Raw genomic sequence first — 27,770 nt, forward strand, 5'->3', positions numbered from 1 at the left:
TACTTACATCCTTGTAATAACATTGTAACAACATAGTAATAACACACGTTGCTTCCTTAGAAATTGATTTCAAACTGCATTAATCTGTAACAAAATAGTAGCTTTCGGGTTTAAGAAGGTTGGCTACAAAACACAAAGAAGAATACAGTACAAACTACGGAGGCTTAAGTGACCAAATGGCAACATTTTTCTTCTCGATTTTTTGTCCAGTCTTTCACAGTTTTTTTTTGGGGGGGGGTACCTGTAGCAGAAAAATTGTGTACAATTATGTCAACTCCTCTTAGGTGAGATTCTCAACCTGCAAGTATTAAAAAAAGCATGTTTACATGCATTTTTGCTTCGTCTTCTAATATTTTTTTTAATTTTTTATGAATGACATTTCTTTTATCACTAGGAGGCGCACAATAATATACAATGTCCCGTGAGTCGTGAGCATTTGCTGACATTGAAACCAGAGATCGATACCATCATTCCATACAAATCCCTCCCTTCCAAAAAATGATGAATATCATTTAAATACTTCATATGATTTGCAAAATATATTTTTCAGCTAATATTTCAAAATGACTGAAAAAAAGATATTTTGCTCATCTCCATTTTAGAAAAATTCCAGTAGCGGGGAATTGATTTTAGTACCAAGGTGGTCCTCTATCCCTCCAGACTATGATTCCGTTTGTTTTGCCAGTTTTGGGTTTGTAGGTTATAAAGGACATGAAATGACATTGGTTGCAACAATTTGATTATCACAACAGATTGCAATTTAGTGTGTAAAACAAATTAAAGAATCCTGTAAAAATCTGCAATGACTCATTTTTGAGGGTCATTTCGTGTGAGAAATGTAAAACCTTTTGGATTGAGATGCTTTAATTTTCTCTTTTGATTCAGTCCACTAATAGAACTAAAGTAATCCCTTGTTATTTGCGTGGGCCGTGTTTAAAAAAGGATCTGCAATATGCTAATTTTGTAAAGTAGAAACTTTTTTTTCTCTGGACATTTGCATTGTCTTCCCCCAGTTCTCCCCAGTTGTGGCGCACGTCGGGGCCCCGTGTGAATAAAGTGGTGCACCTGGCGAGTCACCTCGGCTTGTGCCGAGCAGCTGGCTTAGGTATTGTGCAGACTGGGGAATTTGACCGTTAACATAAAACAAAGCATCACAAGGGCTAATAGCTGGTGTTGATGCAATGTGTTTTCTGCACAGTGCTCTGAATGTCAAAGTAAAAAAAAAAAAATCAAAAGTGGGTTAACAGTAGGAGTAACTCATTGTAAGACGATCAGTATGCAGAGCATAATGAATGATAAAAATACGCAAAGAAGCAAAACCGCAAAAAGTACACTGCAATATAATATAGACTGTGTTTTGAGGTCAGGCAACACATCCATTTTCTAAACTGCTTATCCTCACTAGGGTTGTGGGGGGCCTGACTGTGGGCAGTGGAAAGGAGGGACCCTGACCTGGTTACCAGCCAGCCACAGGGCACACAGAGAAAGACAACCATCGCCATACTCACTCATACCTAGAGACAATTTGCACCCGCCAAGTGAACTGTAATGCATGCTTTTGGAATGCGGGTGGAGAGCAGAGTGGCCAGAAGACCCATGAAGCGAGATTGCTAGCTGGAATTAAACACAGGACCTCAGAACTGTTGGGTCGATGTGCTAAGCATTTTACCACCATGCCGCACTGTAGTGGTATTATGAGAAACATTCTAAACAATGTCATTAGACAAGTTTTAAGTAATATGTTCTCTTCTGAAGGTGTCTAATGTCAGAACTAACATGGTATCTGTTCTTTTGGTTCACAAGTTCCCTCATGGGACAGTCGGGATAAAGTCGAACAGGATCATGATTTCACCAAGCCATACACTGCAATGTAATTGAACTGACTGATTTGATTTTTTATTTTCCTAATGGCTACACAGTGGAAGGGCTGAGTTGGGCAGGCGGCTAATTAGCTGGTAAATAGTTTCTAGCTCGACATGAGTGCTGGTTGGTTATCCAGCATGTGGGAGCATTTGTGTGACTGCATTCCGGGCAGGCGAAGAGGCGATGGTGTGCAAACTGACCCATGATTGCTCCACTCAAGCAGTTCCAACTAGAGGAGAGAGCTGACTTGTGTGGAGTTTAGAGCGTTGAAGTAAAGTGCAATGTGTATGTGGGAGTGTGAGGTAACGCCCTCTGGTCTTTTACTACTACGTTAACGTAGTCCGTCTGTCTGTCCGTCCGCTAGCCTGTCTATTTGCATAAACCAATGGCTCTCAACTGGTCTGACTTCAGGACCAAGTATCCCACCCTAACCACAAGCCACAACCCAAATCAAGTAAATACTTTCACTCTTTTCAATTTATTGAATGACATGATTAAGCAGGCAGCACGGCGGCACGGTGGTTAGCATGTGTGTGGCACAGTTCTGAGGGCATGGGTTCAAATCCAGCTACCAACCTTCCTGTGCGGAGTTTGCATGTTTCTCCATACTTGCATGGGTCTCCTCCGGGCACTCAGGTTTCCTCCCACATTCCAAAAACATGCATGTCGGGTTAATTGGCCGGCCCAAATGGTCCCTAGGTGTGAATGAGCGAGCAACTTGTCTGTGGCCGTGTGCCCTGCGACTGGCTAGCAACCAGTTCAGGGTGTCCCCTGCCCACTGCCCGAAGATGGCTGGAATGGGCTCCGGCACCCCCACAACCCTACTGAGGATAAGCGGTGCAGATAATGGATGGATGGATTAAGCAGTTTGAACCAGAAATAGTTGGGTGTTATGGTATTTCCCAAAATATATCAGCAAAACCAAAACAACTCTAAGGAAATATAATTCTATTCAATGCTCAATAAGCTGCATTGTTTATGAAATCCAAAATACTTCACTTCAGTAGCTTCACCATTTTTATCAGACTCCACATGCACAGAGAAATGAAAAAGTGCAAATACTTCCATATATTTATTTAAAAACAACACAAATTAGGTAGTTTTAACAAAAAACCTCAGCAGCTGAACCAAAACAAACATTTTTTCACTATGGGTGGAAAAAAATAATAGCATAATAGCATAAGGCTGACATAAAGGTGTAATATTTGACCACTAAATGTCGCTGCATTGTGTAGTACAAAGGACAGAGATGAAAACTAACTACAGAGACTTAAAGTGACCACAAAGGACCACTTTGCTTCTCTTTTTGTTTTTGGGTGTACCCATGGCAGCAAAATGGCGAATAATAATGTAAGCTCTCAATAGGTGAGCCTATTGTTATGGGAAATAAGTACAACTTTCCTAACCCACAAGTATTCAAACCATGCATGTTTATATTATACCGCATGTATTTTAACTTACTATGAAGAAACCTTAATGGTTGTCATTGCAGTTGGCCTTGAGAGGGATGAGCGCCACCAGGCTGGACTTGCCCAAGACACACCACAGGAAATGGTGCCCGTATGACCCTAGTGGTTAAGGGAGCCAGCATAAAAATTGAATCAAAGGAAGAAAAGGCCAGTTTCAAGTATAGTCCTAACATCACCCAAAACCCCCCCAAAATAAAAAAAATAGTTCATTTGAACGTGTTTAAGAACTACACGTAGTTAATAAATTAACTGACAGAAGCTGCAATCATGACTTTATGCCAGGTGATGGCACCAGAGAGTAACATAGTGTCATACTCCGGTAAACACCTTTTGTTTTTAGTTTAGAAACATTTTGAAAAATGATTATTGTAATCATATTAATTTGTACTTGATCAAGTTAGCGTTTTTTAACATATACTTCTTAGCAGAATAGCGTGTGTGTATCAAACGAAGGCAGTGAGTAACATGCTTGTAGCAAAAAAATCTCCTTTAGTCTTCACTAAGCATGTGGATCAGAAGCTTTAGGGGGTACTAAGACGCCCCCCAAGCCCCACCACGGTACGCAAATGGCCTTCCGCTTGGCAAAAGATGATGCTCAATTAATCTGCGTTAATTAGCGATAAACACGCTAGATTGAGCCGCCTGCTCTTTTGTGCGTGCACGATAGCCTTTGGTTTGCAGCGAGAGTCATAAAAGACTCTTGTGATCTGCCAGCTAATTCAGTGTTTCATCGTTTATTTGAAAAAATAATGAGATCTGGTTACAGGCAAGAGCTTACAAACTTGTGTCAGGGTGAGTCAGGGGAGGGGGCAACAAAACATGATAATGAAATTTGCTGGAAAAACAGCGCTGAAGTGGCTAAATTGGAAGTTGGTTACAGAGCAGTTGGCGTCGTATTAGCCGTGCCGTTTAAACGGTGGCATTCCCTGCTTTGCGCTCATACAATATAAATGTTAACGCACCATTATATTTACATTGAGGAGATGTCATTGCTTTTTATCGGCCCACTTAGGCGTGCCACACTGCTCTCTGGAGAAGGCAAGCTAAATAGGACACATGCAGCAAGTGGTCACAATGGATGCCTTTGTACAAATGCATTTGCTCTCAAAGAACATTCCCTCCTTGTGTAACAGTAAAGAACATGCTGTTAATGAATTTCTAGTTGGAAAATGAATAAAAACCTTGCTTTAAATAATTACATATTTCTATGATTATGTGTCTCAGTTAAAAGCCATCAACAACTAAATGCCTCATATTTATCAAACATGTTCTTGTGGATTACCAATGATTAAATACATAAAACAATTTTCGTCAAATAAACAAGGTGGGCGATACTGGGAGTTTTAGTATCGACCCCATGTAAGTAAAGACATGGTAGTATCAGTCCATCCAAAACCGATTCTATTTGCTGGGAAAATCCATGATCATTGAATAATTGAAGTTAGTTTATGTTTACAATACACACTGTACAGATGTTTTAAGCACTAAAAAGTTGCATTTTTTTATTAAATAACTGCAATTCCAACAGAATAGAAAAATAAATATAAACAATTATTATACATAGAGTACATGTCAACTGTACCTTCAATTGCACAACATATCTACAGGTTTTTGTTCAGGAACAGTACTGTATCATGTATACGTTTTTGGTTGCAGTTTGTCGCTCTCTGTAGGGTGAACTTTTTTCATGTAATTATGTAAATTTGCACTATTGACCACTTTACCAATCAATTGACTCAATGTAACATAAATACATGCTATTTAACAATATGAGCAAGTCAACGAAAGTACCCTCCTTTGTGCAATATTTTAAAGATAAAGTCATTAATGCAAATAGTGTAAGTACAGATTGTCTCACATTGGTTTTGTTGCTATAGTGACAACAGATTTACAGGTTTTTGTTCTGGAACAGGAACATGTTTAAATTTGGGTTGTAGCTCGTTGCTCTCTATTTTTCTGTGTTTGTATCAATTTGTCACAATGCAGAGCACTTTAATATAAAAATCATACCTGACATTGTCCAGGTTTTGGAAAAAAAAAGTCCATTCTGCGCTCCACTTCCCGTTTGATTCCGTCATATTTAGCTTCTGATAAGGGTGTTCCTTTTTTTGCCCTCTCTTCTGCCTGACAGGCAATATGCAGCAGCAGGCCAGGTAGGGAGAGGTCCTAAAAGGGAACCTGTCATTCACACTAACAGGCCTAAACTTAAAATTATTGAGGGTTCCGTGCAAAAGAGAGAAAGACTGTGCTATCCACATATAGAAGCAACGCTATGTGGAAATTGGTAGAGAGGAATAAAGTAAAAGGTCAATAGTAATGATCCGATCCAAGTACCTGCTTAATATCAAAATTTGGATCGATCTGCTCACCCCTAGTAAATAGCCATTCATACTCGTGAACAAGACCAAAATATACTTGAACTCCTTCACCTAGGCAGGATCTTATTCCCAACCCGTAAGGAGTATACGCGCAGTACCATGGTCTTAGAGCTGCTGATCTTCATCCCGGCCGCTTCACACTACACTCGGTTGCAAATCTCTCCAGTGAAAGCGGGAGATCACGGCTTGAGAAAGCTAACAGTACCACATCATCTGCAAAAAAGCAGAGATACAATGCTGATGCTCTCATACCGGACCCCTGTCCTGAAAAGGCTGCTCCTAGAATTTCTGTCCATAAAACCTATGAACAAAATCAGTGACAAAAGAAAGCCCTGGTGGAGTCCTAGTGTTATCGGGCCATCCTGGCCTGTTTGACTCTGGAAGCAGCCAGCAAGTATTGGCTGGCTAAAAACTGGCTGGTTAGAGTTTAAGGAGGCCATGAAAGGCAACTTTCGAATGACTTCAAGGAATTTTTTTTCCACAATCAGGTGTCTTTGGGGTGGGACGTGGTGCGCCATCAACACTGTGTGTCGTGGAGAGGGGCACTGCTGATCTCGACCCGCGTCAATGTGAAGTAGTTGGCAGAATACCTCAAAGACCTCCTCAATCCCACCAACACGTCTTCCTCTGAGAAGCAGAGCAAGAGGACTCTGATGTGGGCTCTCTTATCACTGGGGTTGAAGTCTCTGAGATGGTCAAAAAGTACCTCTCGACTGGCAGAATGGGATGGTGGTCTCCCTTCTCAAGAAGGGGGACCATAGAGTGTGTTCCAACTACAAGGAAATCATACCTCTTAGCCTCCTGGTAAGGTCTATTCGGAGGTACTGGAGAAGAGGGTCCATAAGAAAGTTGAATCTCAGATTCAAGAGGAGCAGTGTGGTTTTTATCCAAGCCTTGGAACAGTGAACTTTAAAAATTAATATTAACATAGAAAAAAAAAAAAATCCAGCCATGTGCTCTATAGCTTACCCTCGTTTATTGCGGTTGTTACATTTCAAAAATAACCCCTGAGAGGCTAAACAGAAAGCTGTATTTTTACGCAATTATACAATTAAAAACTCTACTATGAATTAATATCAAAGAAAAAAACCCTTTTTACAGGCCCAAACAAATAAAAGTATGGTATACTGTAAACATACGTCTATTTTTTTACCATCCCTACTCACTAGAGACTGTGTATGCTTGACACAATGCATGTTGAAAATCTGTAAGGTAGAGCGACTGTGAAAGGTGAACCGCGTTATAGCGAGGGATTACTGTATTTTCTTCAGCCTATGTAAGGTAACACAACATAATTTTATTCATTAAGGTGCCAATGTTAAAGTTAACCTTACAAGAGTTTACAAATTAAATTTCGGGTCTATACTGTACTACGCGTAAAATACATCTTCATGGAAAAGGAGGACTAAGCGAGGGTAATAGAGGACATTTATTTATTTATTATTATTTTTGCTATTTTTTTAATTACAAAATTAATGTTTAGTAAGCTTAAACACCCGTTATGTGCAAATAGATTAATATGAATTGTAAACACATCTACTGGTACATTTTTCTTAATTGTTATCCTTTATTCGTCCTTCTAAAAAGGTACAAGTCCTGAATTGCTAACGAGAACATATCGCTGCTCATTAATCACAGCGGCTGGGTTTATTTTTAGATAATGATTAAACACGAGTGACCATCTGTACCCAGACCACCAATGAGCAACGCCACTTGCTGTGTTACCCCATTCCTCTGCACGAGCACGCCATATGAATAGAATTATGATATTGGGGCTCACGTTGCAATACCCGTGGCGTAACGGGGCCGGACAGAGTAATACTCATGACTTTGTGCAGAACTTCTCAGCGTTCGTAGTGTATTCACAATATTCACACTCTATTTTTTTCACCTAGTTAGCAGGATATAGCTTGTAGTATGGGCAACAGACAGGAGGTTCCTGAGATATTAAAATAATTACCACCAGTGACGTGAGGTGAGGTTCTTGTCAGGTGAGGCACAGTCATATTTACAAATAAATGAAGCAACATCTCAGCTATAATTTGATTTGCAGCACAAGAAAGCAATAAATAAACTGTGCCATTGAAAAAACAAAATAAAATTAAAGTCTATGCGTTGTTCCTTTTGAATAAAACCATCGAAGGATATTCATTTGACATTTATTTATTTGTGTATGGTGCAGAATAATATAGAAATCTAAAATTGAGGGTAGATGTTGATAGCAAATTACGAGAGCAACATTTTAGTTCCTCTCTTTTCTTAGTCAATAAATGTGAAGGCGACATACTGCACTTCCTTGACACTAAGCTTCTGTTTACATTGGACAGGTGTACAGAATGAAACATCTGCAGATTCTTAGTAACTGTTAGATATATACAATGTGTCACTGAATATGTTGCCACTATTGCATGAGTTTCCTGCTATTTTAGTTTTTCTATTTATTCAGCACATCACTATTTTGATAATCACATTATCAATTTAGTTGTTATAAATGCACCGTATGCATTTCCACATATGTGAATGATGTATATACTTTCTGAATGTATTCAATGTTTCAAGGTTTTCATATCAGCACTTTCCTAGCAGTGGGCAGCACTTATCTTATCATACAAGTTTCAAAATACAGCTACATCCAGTTTTAACAAAATAGAATTTACAATTAATGATTATGCTGATCTTTTCATTATTGTGGTAAGTTTTTGATAAAAAGTGGTCAGGATGCGGAACATGGTGGGCTACGGCTACGGATACTGGCTTCAGACCAGTCCAGCTTGGATTATTTTAAATTATTTTGAATTTCATAAGACTCAAGTCAATAATGATTGCGATTTCCCGAATTAAGCGATCATACACCTTACAAACACAGCACGACACCTATTTACTCGCAGCAACATTATCCGACAATAGAGCCTAAACGGGCAAAACGAGATTGGTCTAACAGATAACAAGCCCAAAAATGTATAAAAGTTTCCTGTACAGAAATTGTAATACAGCGAACACAATCATAAATGGTAAAAGACTATTAACATACTGGGATTACGTACAACTTGAAAGGTTTGCAGGACAGCACTTAGAACAATGTAGAGAATGAAGTGAGAAAAAAAAAAACAAGGAGTAAATAAGTAAATAACTACAATCAAAGATATGCATACTCATAAGGTCCATGTATTGCCACTAAATGGTTGACCTGATTAAGATATTGATTAAGATAATTATAAGAACGAAAATAATATAACTAGAAAACTCATACAATTATTACATATGCAGTGTCACATTTGAATATTACAAGAGGACCATTCAAAAAGTGTTTTATGAAATTAGCTTAATGTTTATATTTTCATTTAATAAAATGTAATCACTGTTAAACAAATTAATGCATTAAGGCATTTCCATGATTTCCCACAAATGTCCACTCTTCAGGAGATGTGGCCATGTATAGACTCTGGCCTGACTCCTTGCTTTCATGCATCTCATTAGTTCTGTTTTTTTCTTCTTCTTTTTTTGCACCCGCCAGCCGCTTGCTCTCTCGTTATTGCTCTCTCATCCTACCTCAAGCTTTCCTCTTGCTGAATCAATAGATCTGACCTCTCAACCTGCTGCTCAAAGCCAATAAATTCTTTTCAGCTCCGCAGCTTGTTGCCAAAGACAACAAAGCCCCACGCCAACTTTATCAGCCATAGTAGCAGTTAGTGTGCGCGTCTGTATGTGCCAGGGTGCGTAGGTTTTTTTTCCCGCAAATCATGTTAGTTTATCTACATGCTTTAGTTTGGGACCGCAGAACTTAAACGGCTTGAATCTCTTTAGATCGTGGCCCTTATATATCACGTTTCTTTCGATAGAACAAACTAGCAATGATGAATATTTAAACGGTTAGTAATTTAGCATTTATCTTGTTTGCATTTGGACAATAGCTTTGAGGACTTTTGTTTTGTGTCTTTATATAATGAAACATGATAATCAATTTAAATGATTTTGGGCCCGAGTTTATGATGGTTTTAGTCAATGGTTGATTTATATAGGAGTGGGCAATTTGATGAATAATAGATCAAACTAAAAATGTGAACTATTATATACATTTCTAAACCACAAAGTCAAAGTCAAGGCCCACAAGCCACAGAAGGTCTCTGGCCCGTAATGTTATCATTATTGTTCCATACACCAGAAATAATTGTGTATTGGTTGTCACTGTACGTTAGTTCTCCTTGCAATTTATTTTACTTTAGTGACTGATAGAAAAGGTCTATTTTTAAGTGACTTTAGTCCACTTTTACTAAAATATAAACAATAGTTTACTGAATAACACCTGCTTCTTTCATTTAAAGGTTATGTAATGGGGATCTTTATATCAAGGACATTTGTAATTTGTGCCTGTAGGAAATGAAAGATTACTAACAGGGCCGTTAGAAAATATTGCTTTATTTATCTAATTACGTTTGCATATCTTTAGTAGCTTTTCAGTAGATTTAATTGGTTGAATTAGACTGTATGCTCCATGTTAAAATGTTCAATCGGTCCGGACAAGTCTGGACTAAGTACATATTATCCTAAACATGCAAAATGAATAGTATTTGAGTAGAATTGTCTTTATTGTCATTGATATCAAAGTTAAGCAACATTGAATGCAATGAGATTAGACATGTCACTCCAGGGTAAGACATGCATTATAGACTTTAAAGAGAAAACATTTTAATTTCTTAATGAAATGTGTTACTCCCCCGGTTTTTTTTTTTGTCTTTTAACATATGACAGATGTGCCTTCTATCAAACTGCATAGCCTATTTTCATTGAACTGATACTCTTTGATTTTACAATGCAAATACTCTAAAATAGTTACTTGAATTGATCTGTCACCAATAAATAAATTGTACAATTGTGACAAGCTTATTTTGTGTCTTTTATGCACGGCTTTGTCGATATTATTTTTTTGGGGGGGGCATTTTTCCTTTAAAAGAATTACAATCAAAATGAATTTACATGTAAGTCCATAGAAGTGTGACCTTCACATTCTTCCTCATTATGAAAAAAAACAAAACAGAAATGAGGTTTTAATGGGGGCAAGGTTCATCTGTAAACATGGCATCGGGGCGAATCCAACTCACAAGAAAGGACAAATCAAAGCACACATTGACTGAAAGATTTAACGGAGTTTATAGTTTGCCCTTATCAGCCTCACAATATGGCCGCCCCAACGGGATTACGAGCCACAAGAGAATCAGAAAGCCTTATTGGATATCGATCAGGCCATGTGATTCACAGCTGTCATAAAGCCACTGAGAAGTAACACCAGCGTGTAGAAAGTGATTGCCACAATGATCATCATGCTGATTCTTATCTGCTATTATGTCAATTATTTTGTCTTCGGGGTATATCGTGCCGCTGGGGGACACCACAGGGAATATCTTGTCCGAGTGCATGGTGGAGAGTTTAAAGATATGTGTCAAATAATAACAATAATCAACAATAACACTAATAATGATTATAATAATAATATTTTCAGATTTATATTAGTATCCATTATAATTCAATTACTACTAAAGTTAAAGCTTAAAGGTCTTCATTATAAAGTCAAATTCCTTCACTGAAAGGTCCCCTCAATTGTCAATTGATGTAATAACTATCTATCGTGCACCTGGGCCATACACAACTTTCTTAGACGAATTTGCTGAACTTTTGTCTGAACTAGTAACCTATGCAGACAAAATTATAATTATGGGAGACTTTAACATTCATATGAACTCCCCACACAGTTCACTTACTATTGCGTTTAGTTCTCTAATTGATGCATTTGGTTTTACTCAACTGGTTGACTTGCCAACCCATAAAAATGGGAACACGCTAGACTTGATTCTGACTTGAGGAGTTTTAACCTCAAACATTATGGTGCTACCATGTACTACTGTTATCTCTGATCATTATTTAGTGACATTTGAGGTGCTAACTAAATGTAGAGTTAATAAAGCTGAGGGATTTAGCGGACGCAACTTAACCAGTGATAACTGTAGCGCAAAGTAGTGAGGTGTCTCTGTGTATATCACTAATGGTCTAGTGGCCAGAAGACTACACTCTCTCCACTGCGACCAGGTTCGATTTAAAATTAGTTTTACCTGGTTATATCAGTATTATTTTCCCCCCATTTTGATAACACTCCACTTATTGAAACATGAATATTTTGTTTGTTTGTTTGTTTGTACATGATTCAATTGTTTGTTTGTTTGTACATGATTCAAATTGAATCTTTTCTTCCGGCGCCGTCACGAATGGCAGCCACTCCAGCAGCTCCCGTGTTATTTTCGATTGTTCTCGATTGTTCTCAGCTCAGGGATGCTGCTGGAAATGTGAATTTCCCTTCGGGGATGAACAAAGTATCTATCTATCTATCTATCTATCTATCTATCTATCTAATTGAGCTTTAACCCTTGAGTTAAAGGGACACAGTGTAATATTTGACCACACGATGTCGCTGTTTGCACAGTGAAACCGAAAAACAAGTGCTACAAAGCAAAAGGAATAATCCAAACTACGGAGACTCAAAGTGACCATACTGTACAATGCATTTCTAATTTTTTTGCGCAGCTTCCACAAAGTGTTTTGATTTTGGGGGTACCTGCAGCAGCAAGATAGCAGGCAATTATGTCAGCTACCTCACTGTGAGCCTCATGCGATGTGAAATTAATTTAAATCTCTCTACCTACAACTATTTTAGAAAATGCACCTTGATATGATAGTTCATTAAGTTTTGTTTGCTGTTAAAATCAATAGTTTTTTTTTTATGAATTATTTTCTTTTTACCATTAGGAGGCGCTAAATTATACACATTGTCCCTTTAAAGCAGGTTTTTATTAGTGCTATATTAGATATTAGAGATTGATGTGTACTTATTTCAGGCACTGGTACTTGTGAAGATACGAGATTATTTTTTTTGTGTTGGTACATAAGGCAGTGCCTGATACCAGTGATTGTAAAATGTAAATTATAGGAACAGTGAATATTCATAAATTAGCTTACATTCAAAGATGTATATGTATATAATTTAAATATGTTTTCCAGGATATGGGGAAGGATTTTTTATCGTATAGTGGTATTTGTTTAATATCAATTTTTAGTCCAAAGTTCAGAATCTGTATAGGTATTGGAGAATAAGTTACATCAAACATCTCAAAAACACAAATAATTAATAATTAAAACATATTTCTTTAGCTGTGCCAAAATATACTTTTAGTCTAACTATACACACGACAGTTTCAATCCAGGTTTGCCTCCTTGTGACATTTATAGATGTATTCACTATAGATGTAGTCATTAATAATACATAAACTAATACTGAACATCACGAAATCCAAGGAAGTTATACTTGAGTTTAGGAGGGCAAGCGGAGACCCAGTTATATTCATTATCAATGGAGACTGTAAGGATGCACTTTTTTCATTGCACTTTTATTACAAAATATATTACACCTACAACTTTGGATCGTCTCCAAGCACTCCCTTGTAAATATTTTTGCTTACTTATCCTGACATAATTTTACACCTTTTCCTTTTTGATTCACTGTATTGTTACCAATGACAATTAAGACTTTAATATTCTATTAATTTGCATGATATGCTTCAGTGATGGCTATAGATAACATGAGAAGTTTTGTTGGAAGCAATCCAACTTCCTCCTTTTTATTTGGTGAGAATCTAGTTGTTGTCAAAATGCATATGATTAAAACAGTAGGGTTTTAATTTTTTTTAAATTGAATGTACGTGTATATATAAGTAGACAGACATAAAGAGCTCGGGTAATTTCGATGCTGGCAAACCCTGCGATCAACTTGCTAGGTAGGGGAAATGATACTGATTAAAATGCAATAGAACATCCTTTGAAGACATCGGCCGGATGAATTACAAGGCGCTATTTGCAAGGTATTAAAACACAAGTGACCAAAATAGCCAATCGTGTTATTCATCATGATGACAAGCTAGCGGCATGGCCAAGGCAACTAAAGCACGACACACTTATTCTCCCTCAGTGCCGTTGTCATTCCCATATATTAACAGAAAGGTAGGGAGAGAGTCAGGACTTGGGCGACAAAATGCGGCCTTCATCTAAATTTAGTTTTGTGATTAATTATTCAACCATGATCCCGATGAATAATTCATGGAGCGCTTGCCAGGTGGTCACGATGTATCTTTTTGTCTCACTGTGTAACTATGAATGGGGCCTGTTGACTTTGAATGGGTCGAATTGTCATATGCCATGGATGCCGGCTAAATTCAGTTTAGGAAGGATGTGTGTAGGCGTTGCCCGTGGGCACACGCGAGACAATAACGGCAATGGAAAAGGATTAGAAAAAAAAATGTCAAAGAGTGAAATGAAAAGAGACATCCTGATTAGTATTGATGGAGTACAAACAGTCCGATGACTGGAGCAAAGTATAGGCAGTTGAGATATAAGTAGGTAGATGTTATAACAGGGTTTGCCAACTTGGTGCCCACAGGCACCATGTAGCCCCCCTAAGGACAGCTTGCTAGCCCGCAGACCAGTGCTGAAACTAGCCCACAAGAGTTGGGTCACTTTGATTTTCTATCAAATTGTTTTTTAATAGTTGACTGACTCTAGTTACCTCAACCTCCGATGATTACCCTACTAGTAACATTGTAAGACCATAGTAATAACATGATAACTGTTATTTTAGAAATGCACTGTATTACATCATTGTCACTATTGGCCAATCACATTGCTGTACTTTCTACAGCCTCTAGGGTGGATCTCCTTTTGTAATCTAAGATATTTTATGATAAGAACATGCTAGGGGAGGCCCTTTAGAAGAGGTTGGACTTTTTTATCTGAACGTTTCTTTCCCTGTCCTCCTTGCAAGTACAAAATCCATTGATGCCTTCTCTCCTTATGTTGACTATCCAGTAAACGTTAAACCTATCAGTTAGATTTTTACTTGTTTTACTTGTAAACAAGCTTTTTATTTTATGCCCAAAACAAGCAAAGTCTTCTTTTTTGCCCAAAGGGTTTTTTAAATATTTTAGCAGTATAGTTACACAAGCCCAAAAATTGCTTCTAGTAAAACTCGTATCCGTGTGTTTTTGCAAATCATTCACATTACATCCATCAAAAACAAATGTTTGCCTTGTTATTACCATTGGCATTGGTCGTTTAGAGATTGAACTTAAAATGACTGATGCAGAAAATTGGTTAAAAACGTCACAATAATATTGACGTAAAAAAATAGATTTACTTATTGATATGCCAATGGGTTGATTAGCTTATAACGGGCACGGTAAGATATCAGAATGTTGAGGTAATAGGCAGGAAGGAAAGGCAGCAAAACTGTCATCGATTCGTCTATTAATGAGTTTCTTAACCCGACTCATGACTCAAAATGTTATATGAACGACAATCACTTTTGCTTAGCGACATTTTGTTGTAAATACTGAACATATACACTGCAGTATGGCACACAATTAGCGCACATATTAATAAATCCATCCCTGCGTGGGAGACGGTGTTAACCCAGAGGTCGTCCCCAGCTAAAAGACGCCTTGTGGAGTTGCAGCGTGTGTTTTCATGAGATAAGCCTCTGGCTGGCTGTTAATGTCGGCGAGTAGCCTTTACCCACAACTGCGCTAGTGGTCAATCGTTCATTTCTGGGTCCCGACGACAATGACGGCTGTCTGTCCGACTTATTGACTTGGCTGCCTCTAGCTGAGTGAAATGAATCAGCTCAGTCATTTTTTAATTATTAGAAACCAATTATTATATGATGAGAATCACCGTAGCACAACTCAATGTGTCCACTGAAACAAACTGCCAAGCACGGCAACAGCTAACTTTTAACGGCTTGTTACAATGCAAAAGTCAGAGCAGCAAAGGAATGATGATCATCAGCGGGTGTTCCGTGGAAGGGGTTCTGGTCCCCATTCACCGTGATAACCGAGGGATTACTGTAAATACAGGCTTGAATTGTTGTCAACAAATTCCTAGTGATTTGATCCATACTTGATATTGTATTCATTTGAGCGTTCTGAACTGAAGTCTCGGGCTTCAGAGGTATGAAACTTGGGTCTCGGGAATGCATGAGATGATTTTTACACAGATTGCCATTAAAGAATGTTTTGAGCAGAGTCTATTTTGTGTTGAAAAAGTTAAGATCAGAATTTTCAAGGACGTTTTGCTCGGAATTTGATGTTGTTGTTTGTTTTTTAAATTAAATTGGAATTTTGATCACCAGGCATAAACACATACAACTATTTCATCTTGTACAATAATAGCACAGCATCCAAGAAAAGGATATATAGATACAGAGTGTATTTGAAAAAAAAAAAACAGCATGTCCCATCATTTCTGCATTTTCTCTTAAAGTTCTTCTTTTAATGCTGTTTGTCTTTTTGATACTACAACATAATATATTGATATCAAGCTGATACTTTTTGCTAAGAAATATCATAAACATTGAATACTTTACCCCCACACTAAAAATATTATGCCACTAAAATGGTTTACCTTTTATCAAATAACTCCATTGCAAACTTAAGCAGTATTTAAATTACAACATAAAAACCCCAAAAAATGTCAATCCCCAAAAAACATTAATGTAATAAGAACAGATATAAAACTGTGTCAACATGACAACTACACTTTCCTTTATGCAACATTTTGAAAATAAAGTCAGGAAGTGCAAATAGTTTAAAAAATGCAACGTAAAAAAAACAACTTTAGCGTTATAAAAAATAAAATACTATTACTAATCAAAATTAATCGGACCAATAGTAAAGAGAATAAAAACAAAAAAAACAGCTATGCATCAAAAATACAAATACTGCATAACGATGTCTCAAGACAACTAAAAGACATCCTATTGCAAAATATGTCAGTGCAAATAAAATAAATACCATTAAATCCAATTTCAAATTGATTTTGTATGTATAATCTTACAGTCCATTAGTATGATTATAATGCTTGTTAAAATGGCAAGGCAGTTTCAATCCTAGGAAAATAGTATTAATCCATTCTATTTACACTGGAGATCAAAATTAGAGAACAACTTGTAAAAAAAATTGAAAACATTTGAAAATTCAATTATCGTCGCTGTTCCACAGTTAAATTTCATTTTATTGCGTCAGTGTCATGGTACTATAATTTTTTTTTTTTTTTTTTTCAGAAAATTACTGAATGCATCAGACACTCACACAAAAAAACAGAAAACACACTCATAAGAATTAGAGAACACACTGGTCAAAATGAGAAAACCACAATGACTTTGGCATGGAAAAAAAAATCTAAAGGTCACAGCAGTCAGCAATTAGTAAGAAGTGTACAGGCCTCTGCTGTGACTTCATCACAACAGTAGCCAAAGGATAGCACTTGTCTCTCACACTGCTCTGGTATGATTTTGGTGCATTTTTCTTCAAGCCTCCTCCACAGTTCAGTGATTGTAATGCGTTTCTTGACAATAACTTTGTCACCAAGGGGTTTCCAGAGGTTTTCTATTGGGTTGAGATCAAGACTCAGGGAGGCCATAGGATAAATTCAATGTTTTCACCTTCGAGGAAATGATTTGCCCTTTTTGCATTGTGACATAAATGATTGTCCTCCATGAAAACAAGTAAGGAACCAAATGCTGTTGAAGAAGGTTCTGATACACGTTTTGCACTTACTCAGCTATGTAGCTGTACAAGAGGTCCAACACCTGCTGGGCAAAACATTCTCCAAACTATGACACTTTGTCCTCCACCGTTTACTTTTTTACACACTTTGGGTTTAGTCTTTCTCCAATATGTTGCCGAACAAAATGCCTACCACCAAACCAAAGAAAATACATTTGCTTTCATCACTGAAAATAACTCCGGACCAATTCTCCTCTGACCTCACAACACTATCCTCAGAAAAGCTAAGTCTAGCTTTAGATTTTTTTTTGCTAATGGGATGTTTGGTCACTGCAGTGTGAGCCTTCAGTCCAAATGCTCTTAAACAGCGAGACACTGTATGGGGCGAGAGATCCTTACAATGTTCAGCACAGAGCTGGTGAGCAATTCCAGCTGCCGTATGGAAACGATTACCCACTGACATCCTCCACAGTGACCTATCCTCTCTTGGTATTGTCTTTTGTGGACAACCAGCTTTCTTGGGCGACTTGAATGAGTTTGTAGTTTTGTGAAGATTCGATCTTTTTGAACTTACCGCTTTGGAACGATCAACTTCTCCTGCTGTGGCTGTTAGGGCCATCCCTTTTGTTTTCATCTAGTCAACCTGCTGCTGGATGCTTTCAGTCACTTTAGTGCGGCCTGCCTTCTTGTTAAATTAGTAAAACTGCTAGTTAGAATGCCAGTTGAATGGGGGACAGATTATCACGGGAATTTGCACCATGTGCTAGTTTAGCACCATTAAGTGGGATGCACCTAAAATGTTCTCTAATTTTGATCAGAGCATTTTTTGCAACATACAGTTTTTTGGTTGAAAAACATCTTCCAATTTTGTGAAAAGGTGTATTAGCAGAGTATAGACACAAAAAACTGTTGAGCTGTGAAGATGGCGTCCCTTCAGAATTAAATACATTGTTCTCCAATTGTGATCTCCAGTGTACTTTCCCAATGAGTTCAAAATATGGTTGGTCCGCTCATCCTTGGTCGGTAGGTGGGGCTGATATTCACTCACTCTTGGGTAGGTAGGCCGATAGCTTGATAGGCTAATCAATAGACACAATGCTAAATTGTTGAGTTGTTCTTTAAGAATCCCTAAAACGAATGAAACGGCTAGTTTTCTGTTTTACAAAGCAGGATAACTCAAAACGGAGAAATGGGGTAACTCTTACAACATGAGAGATCTCTCAAGATCTTGCCCAGTAACCATAGTAACACGGTCTTCAAAACTAACTAGCTCTACACAATCATCTTTTGTGCAAAGACGAGGAGGAGCAAAGAATGTTCAGCTTGATAGAAACATATTTTTCGTATACAGTAACATTTGTTTTTACTTCATGGGAGGGATGATCATGATTTATCATCCCGATCATGATTTACTAATTAGTGGGCACAATAAATGGCGTGCAAGATGTATGCTATGTGCAGAGATGCTCTTTTTATTTGTTTGTTTGTTTTCTTGTCTGTTTCTTTTTTACTTTCTTTCTTTCTTTCTTTCTTTCTTTCTTCTTACTTTCATTCTTTCTTGCTTTTTTCCTGCTTTATTTCTTTATTTCTTTATTTCAACAGTCTTTTACATTCCAAGAAATGACATTCATTTTCTGAAAATTACAAGAATGCTCCTTAAGAGTAAGGAAGGCTTTTTCGTAGCATTACGCATCGGGTATTGGGGCAGTAATCAGCAACCTTTGAATGCAGGAGCAGCAAAATCGTTTCCTCACATAAACTGAAAATTGTTCTTATTGTCTAATTCCCCTGTAATTTCTCCTTTTGCACTAAACAAAAGTATCATCAACTCTGGGGAGAAAGAAAAGCGGCTTGGAGCTTAATTACTTTCAAATATGCTATTAAATGTTTCAATAAGTCCTCTTTGTAATTTTAAAATGAAATTCAGAAACTAAATTAAAAACGGAAAACAAAGTTTTCTCCAGTGTTTTACTTCTCCCGAGTGTGAATTTTTGCCACAAAGGGTGTAAAGATACTATAGTAGATTGCGCCTTATGACGTTAATGCCTTATCTGAGTAGTCTGCCATGTTGGATATGGCTATTGTTTTCGAAATGTAATGCAATTCATATTAGTAAAATGGTGTTACAAAAGCCAAACACGTTTAAATGCAAGTTCCAGAGTTCATTTCAAACGCTATGGCTTTGAGTTTAAAATCCACAACCACTTTGGCTAAGATAACTCAGTTTCACCCGAGGCGGAGTCTATATTTATGTACGCATATTTTAAATTTTCTCCGATAATATGACTTGGTGGCAGGTGATGCCCAGGGCGCCGTTCAAGACTATCAACTGCTCGCTTCTATGTTTTATAGGATCATCAAAAATGGATCAAAGCAAAGTAAGTATTGCCGGTAAGGTAATAATTGTGCGCTCATATGCATTCTATTTGCCCCCCTTTGAGGCTGAAGTGAGGTGACAGTTCTATATCGGTACTATGTGCTCATATATTTACAAACTAAAGGGGTAGGTAATTGCAACATATGTAAATTATACTTTATATATTTACAGTATTTGAAATACTGTCAGGGAAGACCAGAACAGAGCAGGAGACCCCAGAGCGTTCGTACAATTCTTTATTTGGGGAAGCGTACAGGGTTAGCGGGAGACGCGTTGACCGTCGAACGTCAGCAGCAACGTTGTAAAGACAACTTCGGAAGACGTAGCTAATCGTAGCGTGGGACGGAAGCAGGTCGAGTTTACCAGGACTGGAGAGAAGATCGTAGCGTGGACGGAAGCAGGTCGAGTTTACTGGGACTGAAGAGAAGATCGTAGCGTGGGACGGAAGCAGGTCGGATCGGAGGCAGGCAGGCAGAATCAGGTAAACAAGAAGGCACAGGTAATCGGGAGAGTCTTACGGGGTACAGAAGTAATCCTCCGACCAAGAGTTCTCCGCGTAACGCGTTTAAAAAGGGAGCATTAACCAATCAGGAAGCACATTCCAGCGCGCCACATGATTACCCCAGGTGGCTCCACTTGGGTAATCATGACAAATACATGTAAAAAAAATCCACAAAGTCAGCCAACATTTACGGTGAATTATTGTATTTGGGAACTATAAGGCGTACTGTATTATGAGGTAAAAAAATATAGACTTCTGTGGTATGATTTCTTTTTTAAGGCACACAGGGCTATTAAGGTGCATACAACAAAATAAATGGTAAGGAACAAGGTTGCACTAAAGAAAATAAGCACCGTATTTTTGCATTGATTCATCGGTCAAAATATATTACTGATCGCAATTGGAAAAATTGGTTGCAAGTTGAATTTAACCGAGATTACTGTAGAGTAAGCGCACGATTCTATCCACTAGACTACTGGGAATGCACTCCAAAAGGCAGGTTCTTTGTTATAATTGTCAAGGTTAAAATGTGAGATTTCCCTAGATCTGCTTCCAAGATCATCTCGGAGAGAAAAGACACCCATCCTGTCATGATTCTGATTCAGAGCACCTGTGACTGCTTAATTGGCGCCAACAGCCTGGACAGCTGATTGGCTGATGCACTCTTTTTAAACCCCAGCTTCCAAGAGAAAGCCGTCAGATCGTTATGCGAACTGTTGCCGCCAGCTCAGTAAGCCCTTACGTACGACTCTGTTCCTGCCCTGCTTTTCTCTGCCTGATCTTTGTTGCCAACCTGTTTCCGGACCTGACTTTGCCCCGTTCTGCCTGCCTGTTACCCGATCTGTATTGCCCTGTTACCTGGCTGCCTCCTGTTGGCGACCACGTTTCCGAAATTGACACCGCCTTTGCTCTCCAGTCCCGGCCAGCGACTTGTAATTCCCTCCTGTCTTCTATGCTTCTCGCAAGACACGGAAGTGCCACTTCCGCATCTCCTGCTCCCCTTGGTCGGTCGATCCTCGGATCGTGGAAGCAGGCCCTTTTCTCCTTCTTCTTAATAAAACCAAGTCAACGAACGCTACTGGGTCCTGTCTCCGTTCCTGGTTCCTGACACATCCAATAACTGCTAGCCCATTTATTCAAAACACAGGCGTAAAACAACACATATGGTTGGCTTAAACAAGATCATATGAATACATGAAACAAAACTAATTGGTTCAAACAAAATGACATGATTAAATGGAGCGATATAATGCTGGTCGCTAAATGGCGTGTGGGCACAACAAATGCACAGTAAGAAAATTGAAACTTTTGAAACATAAAAAAACAATGAGTTACTGTAAAATGAATGGAGTTCAGCAATGGGAGGCAAGCTAGTGACCAGGCATTTTGGCACTAAAGTGAGGGACATCTTGATTTATAATTAGCTGGCCCAAGATAATACAATTGTTGTAAGAATACTAACAACATCTAACTGTGTATCTAGATAATCATATATCAGAGAATGGCAAATTCAAACTATAATCCAAAGATAATTTCCCTTACAATAATCACACTATCTTTAATCGTTACTGTGTTGGTTGTGTTATTTTTGGGGCCTACCGCGAGAATATTGTCAGAGAATACATTGGTCTGTCTGTAGTTACCATAAAAACAGTAGCCTATTGTATTGCAGACTCACAATGTCCTCAAAAAAATGCAGGTGATTCTGAAATGAATGAAGGGGAAGCCATGGTGGGAGGTATTTTGATCATATCAATAAACGCACGGCCCCTAAGTATTTAAATTTTCTTCACTTACAATGCTTAAGCCGCGCTAGGAAAAGGTGAAACATCATTTTACACAGATTTTTATGAGATTTCTTCTTTCTCACATCCCTGGGATTTGTATCTGGTACCGGACTAAACATGGTGTGATCATGAGATAAGAGATATTGCCTTTTCCTGCGTCATTTAAGTCCCTAATGGTCTGGTAGTCATCATTTAGCACTCTTGCTGCTACTATCAGAGTTTGATCCCGGTTGCCGCCATCGTCAAGCAAATGCGGTCAGCTATATATATATCAAATAATCGATAACTGTGCAAATAGTATAGTATATCAGTGTGCATTTCCATATTTGAAGTGAAATTTAGCTTACATTTTTAGTTGCAGAAAATTATTTCCATTACAATTTACCACTGGGTTCATAATAAATGTCCATTATTGATACGTTACCTTTGCACTAGTACCCATTTCACAGTGCCCTGTTTGGGGGTGACCCGTTGGGGGATATGATGCTTCAAAGGACAATGCCATTCAAACTCATGTTTGCTTCTGTTATCAATGACAGAAGAAATGCAATGACAAGGCAAGGCCACCAGAGAGTAGTGACGGTGCCATCTTTAAACAGACTTGTTGAGAAACCTGTCAACAATTTCAAGCATTTACAAGCATATAACCCAAAATATAAGCACTTTTCAATCCTTGAAAACATACAATTTAAATTCAAGCTTTTTTAAGGGTTTCAAGCACCTGTATGAACCCTGGAGACTTCTCCCTGTATCAAATGGAGGCTCACCCTGCATAAAGTAATGTCGGAAAAAAACAAAGATCATGTCTTCCAATGTCATCACAAAAAGCATTGACGTGGAGGGCACGGTATCGCTGTGAGGCCAGGCCTGATCGTGGCCGCATGCCGCTTTAATTTGTCTTTGTTAACGAGCCTTACTCTTTTTCCGAGGGTTCTCACTAAGACATCGTGTGGCGGTTGCAGCCAAAACAGCGACACAACGCAAATCCTGCTCTGAGGTTTGCTTCTGAGATCACTGGGTCGTGATAGGAGGAAGCTTCTTTGAAATTAAATCTGGCAGGAGGCAAAAGGATTCAGAGACGGAAGGTCCTCTGGTACCCAATTACGGTGCAGATGGTGTGAATAGGTTTCAGTGTGGAGCATTAATGACTGAATGGTCGGCGTCAGGATGTAAACCTCTTAAAAGCTAATTAAAATGATCACTCATCACATGTATCCCCAAGAAGGAGGGATTTACAAGGAACTAATTGCTTTATGTTGCACTTGTATATACAGTACATCTCGACAACGATCTTAATCAAAAAGTAGTATTGATCATCGTGTAATAGGGCTGCACCATTAACCGATATCTAATCTATATTGCAATGTGACAAAGTGCGATTGTGTAATCGCGAGACACTGCATTAAACAAAATCAGACTCAGAGACAGTTTCTTCCCCAGAGCCATTACCACCCTTAACACACACTGCACAAAAAACTGAAACCCTTGCAAACACACTACCTCATACAGATGTAAAAGTGTATTCATGCCTATGCTCACTTTGCACAATGTTACCTATTTTTGCACTACCGCATATTGCACAAATACGATCCCAAAACTGTATGTAACATCCTACATGCCCACACCTCTTGTGTAAATATTGTGTAAATTATAACCTCTATTGTCTTTGTTTTCTTTTATCCTCACTGTTAAATGTGATCTCTGGAGTGCCACGTCCAATTTTGTTGTCACCATATGTTCAACCCATTTTGTAACAATGACAATAAAGGTATATTATATTCTCTTCAATTCTATTCTATTCTATTCTATTCTATTCTTTTTTCTGTAGCGATGAAGTATATAGCCAACCAGGATTGTCACAGTTCAGGTTTTAATGGTGCCGGTCAATTAGAGGAAAGTGTGTATTGGGTGGGCGTTACTGTCTGTGATAGGCTGGTTTGTGTAGTCAGTCAAACAGCCGGGTTTAGACTGGCCACCAAAACAAAGCTACAGCTATTAGTATTTTCATGGCTCGCTGCATTGAAAATAAATTTATCAATTAAATCAAAATGTGATGAAAGTCAGAAGAGCGCAAAGAAAGGGTGATCACCAGCAGGTGATCTGTGGGTTGTTATCGCGTCCATAAATTTATTGTGGTGGCGTTGGGAGAGAAGGCAGTTGCGAGGCTGCAAATCCGTCCTACTGCCATGGCAAGGCCAACAACTTACTCAAGCCACCCTTGCTTAGCCCAGCTACCAGATCCATTACTCATGAAACGGATGACTTGGAGCTACAACTCGTGACTCTTGTATTTTAATCATTGTGGAGACCAGGCTGAAGTCCCGGTTACTTGATGCTAAAGTGGAGGTATCTAGCCGCTCTCCAAATTGCTTTCTTATTTTGAAAGGAGATGCCCTCTGATTTTGGTTTTACTTTTATATTGTGACCATTTATTCAACTGCAATGCTGTATACTTGTTTTATTTGAAGATCAGTAGTTGTTATGTTTTTCAGTCGTATGCTCTCAGTCGGTAATAACATCACCTCGAGGTAGATTTGACCCTTTTACCTACTAGGTAGTTACATAGATCGAGGAATCAAAAAGTAAACAATAGTCAGTACACAGCAACCCTAACAAAGCCTACCAGAAAAGTGTGCCATTTTATTAAGGGTAAAGCGTGTCGCTATGATTACTGACAAAAATACAACAACACCCAAAAAAAAACAGCACAGAAAATACTAATTTCTTTATATTCAAAAATCACATCAAAATTGTAATAATTGTCTGAAAAAAAATCACGATAACGTTTGTTCCATCATCATGCAGCCCCATCGTGGACTCAATATTCTTACTAACAACCAAATTTGTTATTCAAGTAGTCATTTTTTTTATATTTCCATGAAACAATGTCACTGTTCATTGCAATCATTTTTACTTCATTTTTATTATTAGATCCACAACGAGTAGTCAAAGACAATAGTTGAAACAGTTGAGTTTTTAGCAGCGTAGATTTAGTTATTTGCAGATAAAAGAATGTATATGAAAATAAATCGACCCATCATCTCCCTGCACAATCAGGCACATGATCTGGACCAAAAAAGTCTGAAAGATCTTCTAATCTATGGAATTAAAATCAAACCACGTACATAGGGACAAGCTTGCAAGAGCTACAAATGATCATTCTGAACACAACACACAGTGGCCTAACAAGTGTTATCTAAAATCCAAGAACTCGGCTTATACATCAAGCAAAAAATGTTTCATTTTATCTACCTGCTTTCTGAAAAAACAAAACCTTCCAATTGCCTTGCTTTGTGTAACCAATCAAAATTAGAAGTTTGTCATACTAAAACAAGGCCCTGAACTGAGAAGAAAAGCAGTCGATGTCAACAAAAACACGACCGGACATAATTCAGAAAAGTTTAAAAAGGCAAAAGACCTGAAGGAAAAAAACTGGACAACCAAATGCAAGATTATTTTTCAAAAAATGGCCACATCGAGAAGAACGTAAAATAAGGCTCATCAAATAAATTGAGGATATGGCAGTGTTAGAAAACTAAATTAGAACATTTGTTACTTTTACCATTATTATGCTACACTGACAAATCCTAGCTAAACAAACCACAAGGATGAGCATGACGTCACTCTCCAGGATTCCCTCTCGCTGCTGTTCCTCCTACCTAAAGTGTTCCTCCCCAAACAGCTTTGCTAAAAGTAAAATAAAGGCAAATGGGCCAAGTGGAAAATAAAGCAAAAGGGCAATTTCAACTCAGTTGGGCATTGTTAACACTTACATAATAGAAATACTACTTAATTTTCACATTTTCATGAACACCTCAAGCGACACAAATTAAAATAAAGCACCTATAATGTATAATTGCCATTGTCACTACTATATATATATATATTTTTGAATCTTTGGGGATTTCAATGTACATCTTTAAAAAATATTATGTCATTTTTACAAATGGAACTGTATTGTATGTATCAATGGTATCGGTATATGGTGTAGCTGTCAATGATGGCACAAATATATGGTACTACGAGAAGTAGTAGTACTACTAATAGCGGGAATAATATTGTGATATTGCTACAATGAAGGTCTTGTAGTAGTAGTTGCCTTAAAATACAAATAATCATAGAACAATAAGTACAAAATCTAGTGGGAGCTGCAATATATATCACTGAGTAAAATATATTTTGAGCAGTATTGGAAATAGTTATTGTGTTAATAATAGTTTATAAATGGTGACAAAACCATTAATGCCGGCTCAAGATTTGGGTATTGGTATACTACAGGTCTGTCTAGTTGTAACATGAAGAGCAGTAGTATACTGGTAAGCAGTGGCAATGCAAATAATCATATCACTGATAATAATACATTTCTATATCAGTATAAATAGCAGGAGTTCAGTCAAGAAATAGTCCTATTTTCCTTAGTTTTTTACATTACAATTTTGAACTGATTACTAAGTGCTGTACACATATGATGTAGTGTGTACAATAATCTGTGTCACAGGATGTGTGAAATTGCCTTTTTGAAACCTGTTTTGTTTTTACAAGATGAATGAATGCCTCAGTTTTCTGGAGTAGAGGTATTTTTAGTAGTTAGGTAACCTGCTTGACGATTTTAGGGAACAATTTTTTCAACAGGGGTGGGTGTGTGTTTGAAGGACAACAGTGACAAGAAAGTCTTGGAGTACTAAAAAAGAAACTGGGTTGGAGGAACACCAGTATTGGGACTAACACGCTACAAAGTACCACACTTACTTTTCTTGGTAATGAGAAGGACAGATATCGAGTAAGTCTATGGTCATTGATACTTGTTGCGTGACTATGTTACCACCCTACTTTATAAAGGAGGATTAGTATTTATAGTGTCCTCTGATTATTCCATCGCGCTGACAACCAGTCCCTAATGGGTGTATATACTTACAAAATACAACCGAATACAGTTAGAGTGGCGCTGTCTCAAGCACAACCAATGCTATATTCTCCTTGCCATAGTTACTTGCATCAAAGCCAAATTTTCAACTATAAAAGAAAATACTGAAACCTGGGAGTCAGTTCATATGCGCATACTTGGTTGTGTGTCGCTACTAGGGAATTGTAGGCAGCACATGGTTACAGGGCATGGATTACATAGGAACAATGAACGAAAATAAACGGGAAAATGTGAGCATTAAATTTATGGTAAAAGTATGCAGACTTTGTGTCTTTTTATGTAGGATTATTTTTGCAACACACCAAGCCTGGAGAAAAAAAAGAGAAAATGTTTTGGACAGTACACTAAAATGGAGAAGGTGACCTCTGATTGGTTTGAAGCCCAGAGACAAAATATAAATGTAGTATCTTGACCTAGTGTTTGTTTGCAAGATCTCATAACTCGAAAGTCAAGAAATATGAAGGATTCAATCCTGCCATTGGTTGGTGTATTTTGTTATTTATTCGTTCATTTTATTATGTGGCTGTTTAACGCAGTTTAAGGGGGCCAGCTTATATGCGAGTACAGTGTTTTGTAATTACATTACTTTCAGAGTAATGTCCTACCTTTTAGGTTCAGTAATCTGTGGAGTAACTGAATTCATTTGTAAATGAAGTAATTATTAAATGTAGCTATAATTTTATTTCAGTGATACGCCCAAGGTACTGTATATAAAGATAAGACCAAATTCCTTGTTGTTCATATTGATTTGAAATTTTAAAACTCCTACGTATACTTAACCATATAGAAATTGAGGAATTATCCATCATGGTAGAGCCACAAAAAAGTGTAACGAACCCACGCGTAAAGACAACCATTCAATTTTCCAGG

General features: G+C 37.9%; 1 protein-coding gene across 5 annotated transcripts in view; it reads right to left on the reverse strand.

Moving 5' to 3' along the window:
- Positions 1-27,770, reverse strand: part of LOC148359354 (leucine-rich repeat and immunoglobulin-like domain-containing nogo receptor-interacting protein 2) — a 316,496-nt gene that overhangs the window by 15,173 nt on the left and 273,553 nt on the right. The window contains exon 5 of one of the 5 annotated variants that reach the window (XM_088344585.1): positions 3,325-3,431. The exons of the other annotated variants lie outside the window; for them this stretch is intronic. The gene's annotated coding sequence lies outside the window, so the exon portion shown is untranslated. The remainder of the gene's footprint in view (positions 1-3,324; positions 3,432-27,770) is intronic. 5 annotated transcript variants of the gene reach the window in all.

Source organism: Urocampus carinirostris, chromosome 9 (genome assembly GCF_059441175.1).
Source record: "Urocampus carinirostris isolate Australia breed hairy pipefish chromosome 9, RoL_Ucar_1.0, whole genome shotgun sequence".
Lineage (NCBI taxonomy): Eukaryota > Metazoa > Chordata > Actinopteri > Syngnathiformes > Syngnathidae > Urocampus > Urocampus carinirostris.